At 39.7% G+C, this 3,787-nt stretch overlaps 1 pseudogene; it reads right to left on the bottom strand.

Annotated features, from left to right (window-relative positions):
• Nucleotides 1-1,344: 1,344 nt before the first annotated feature.
• On the bottom strand, nt 1,345-2,197 carry LOC141511994 (cyclin-A2 pseudogene; annotated as a pseudogene).
• Between the last annotated feature and the right edge of the window lie 1,590 nt (nt 2,198-3,787).

The raw sequence follows: 3,787 nt of genomic DNA on the forward strand, positions 1-3,787 counted from the left end.
AAATAAAGCATCTAGAAAATGTCTTGTGTAACTGGATTAGTTTGAGAGGTTGAACATACCAGTGATTGCAGAGAGTTGTGAGGCAGGCAATGGGGTCTGAGGGACAGAGCTGTGGTCCTGGAGACCACTTAGGGCCTGAAGGATATTGAGACAGCACTCACTCTTCTTATACCTTAAAAATGGGGCCTATTTCTATCCCACATCAGATTAAAATTTGTAGTCAGATACTGTATTCTACTACTAACTAGCTATATAAATCATTACTACTATTAAAGATAACTTGGAGTTTCATTTCTTCCATTTGGGCCTTGTCAACTAAAAAAAAGTTTGTCCTTTTTTGAAGAGGACCACAATATCAAGGAGGTGATGCAATGACAAGCACATGAACTGGATTTGAGTGAGGGAGTGTTGTGCAAAGTCACCAGCCTCACCTTTTCCTCCAGAGCCATCTGGGTCCAATGGCCATATATGAATCAGTGAGTTGCCCAAGGTCACACAGATAGTAAGTAACAAGTGTCTGAGATCGTATTCGAACTCTGGTCTTCCTGAATCCAAGGCCGTGCTCTATCCACCTAGTTGCCCCTCAATTAAAGCTAGAAAGGTTTATGCATAAGCAGACAATGCAGACTTTCCCTCTGTCTGGACTATCCTGGAAAACATCCTTCTGTCCATCAGCAGCTGCCTTTGGTCATAGGAATCCACAAGTGGTATGCAACATTAAGAAGAGCTATACATGGTTTCTGTTTTAAAATCTCAATCTATATTACACCTAGAGATCCGTTTTATCAGCACAGGCAGCAGGCAAGGCATGGCCTGCCAGCATGGACCAGCAGAAAAGGCCAAGGACTTGTTCCATAAGCTCCATTCCCTACCAGAAAACTGAAGGTCACCCTGCCCTGGAAGAGTGCCTCTGAGATCATGGTGTTATTCTATTCTGAGCCACTTAAAACTTAAAAAAATAGATATTAACCAGGCAAGAAGTGTCACTAGCATCCTAAACTTTCTATTCTGGAAAATCCTTCTACTTGGTTCTCTTGCATCACACTATGAGTGAGTCAAGTTCTGATTAACTTTCATTTGTTAAGAGGCAAACCATCAAATTCAGTAAATTCTTATCTTAAGGGATGAACAATGCCACTTGGATCTGCAGCTAAATATGCAGGACAATTTACACATAGAAAAGATTTACATTTAAAATCCTAAATATCAAAAGAAAAGGTACTTCATAATCTGTAACTGACCATGTGCTTTGTGGGGAAGTGAAGAAATCTGGGCTCACAAAAAAAAGAATCTAGGACAGCATCTGCTGGAATTCCAGCTCCAAGCCTCTTGCTCATCATACCTCTAGGATCTCTGGAGAGTTGATATACCATTGTACTTGGCTATCTTGTATTTTTCTTGTATATATAGCTGTGCATAGCATGGCTCTCTCTGAACTAGGTCTGATGGAGGTTCATTAGACTTAGCTTAAGACTTTCCAAGGTGCACCCTTTTTATTGAATTCCTAGAGTGCTATATGAACTCCCCAGGGCATTTGATGCTAAATATTTCTGGTATGCGTCAGCATTAATTAAACTGAACTCTCTTAGAAACATTAGTAAACTCTCAAGTCTAGAATTGACCTGCTGCTAATGGAAGAAATATTGAGTGAGAAGCTAGTTGGTTCTACAAGGTCAAAAGCAAGCACTTTGAGGACCAGGTGCTCCATTCTTAAGACCTTCCTAGTATATGTGTCATTGATGATGTACACAAACTTGCCACTTCTGAGAGGTGGATCTCTTCAGACTATGAGGCAAGGAGCATGGCAGAAGTTCTGATCAGCTGAAGTTTCCCCAAGCACCAACATCAAGGACAGAAACTAACAATGTAGTTAGTTCATGACCAAATAGAGAGATTCCTTCTGGAGTTAGTACTCCTCTCCCACCTCCACCAGTCAGTCAACCAAGATGGCATGCTGTGGGTAACATCTGGTTACTTCTTCATGTAGCTCACCTTGGGCTTACACCTAACCTCCACTTTCCCTAAGGTCAGATTGATGTCTTCATGGTAGTCATTGGCTTTTCTTCTGATTTCCAATACTACAGAAACATCCATGGAAGGGGATATTCAAAACTACCATCCATTGGATAATCAAAGTTTTCTTGTCTCTGATGGTGAAACAGCTGAATTGGAACTTAGCACATTATCAGATGTCACTTTTTTTAGGGACAGGGACTTTCTTCCCATTGTCCCCATCTGGTTCATACACATGAATTATGAAATTGAACTACTTGTTAATGGCATTCCAGGATAGAACAATACCCTACTCCTTAATAACAGGAAAATCTCTGAGAGGTGCAATAATCTGCAGTTGGGTGCCAGGATGGCTGCCAGGCCAAAGCAGAGACTGGACTGGGGCCTGTGTCAGATCCCACATTAGCCTGCAGCATGGCTAGTCCATGTCCTGGAGGGCTCTGTGCCTTGACTTTTTTTTTAAAAAAGCATTTCCACTCTAAAATTCTAAATCTGTCTTATGTTTGCTGATGGAAGCACTCACCAAGAAAGAACATTCCAGTTCCTGTTAGCATGAATTGGTCACTAACTACAATAGTAATAATGATAACAGCATGCAGTTTTGTGCAAATGTATTCTCTGGCCCTTGAAAAGTGAACCTTCAAAGAGACAATAGCAGAGCTAATTGAAAGAGTAAAAAAAATGACTCTATTAGTTATACACCTGCTGGCATAGAGCTCCCTTAGCAGGGGAAGAAAAGTGGAGGAGTCTCAGGAGAAAGGGGCTCAGATTTGGGGAGAGGGTGTTAACAACACCCAGAGAGCCAAGTCAAGTGAGAGAAGGCTGAATAGGTCATAAAGAGGAGGGGGCCTTACTCTGTTAAGGAAACTAAGAACATTGTGGACAGTGACTGTGACTATAATCACAGGAAAGATGAACTCCAATGACATTGAAAAAAGACATTTTCCCCTAGACTCAATATATGACTGGTACATACAGAAAAAAATGTCAGTTCATTTTGCTATCTTTGCATCCCCAAAAAGTAATTTACAGAGGAATAAGATGTAGAAGAGCCCAGGGACACTTATCTTCCAGAATCTGCTTTTTCATAGAATTGGGTGACATCCATAATAATTAGATAATAACATTATTTAACATTCATAAGGGCTTTTATAAATATTTCCTCACTTGATCCTCACAACAACCCTGTAAGGAAGCTGCTATTGCTATCTCAATTTTACAGAAGAGGTAAACAGAGGCTAAATGACACATCTAGGGTCACAAAGCTGGTAAGTGTCTGAGGTGGGACCTTAGATTCAGGTCTTCCATGATTCTTGGTCCTTTACTGTGTCCATTGAGTTATATTGTTGTCTATATAATACTAGCTAGGATTTACATAGTTCACACACTATGCTAGAAACTGTGCTTAAAGCTTTATGAATATTATCTCCTTTAATCACCTGTTAGGATACTCTTATACTTTGTCATTTTAAATACATTATTTCATCCATGTTCACATCCACTTTTGCAGTTTGTAACCCTCATTCCTCAGAGATTCTTCATCCCATACAATTTTATCCATGTTTTCCCATAGATCTTCCATAAAAGATTCAACCTATTCATTAAGGAAGTTTTTCTTGCTCTTTTTAATACTTAAGGCTACTCTTGTCCCATACAAGGTTATACAGTTGTCTCATCCTTTTTTATGGGACTGACCCATCAACTTTTTCACTCATGTTCATCAGCATTTTTTTTAAAATAAGATTTCTTCTTTTTTTTTTTTCAAGGCAATGGG

The sequence above is a fragment of the Macrotis lagotis genome, chromosome 2 (genome assembly GCF_037893015.1).
Source record: "Macrotis lagotis isolate mMagLag1 chromosome 2, bilby.v1.9.chrom.fasta, whole genome shotgun sequence".
Classification (NCBI taxonomy): Eukaryota; Metazoa; Chordata; class Mammalia; order Peramelemorphia; family Peramelidae; genus Macrotis; species Macrotis lagotis.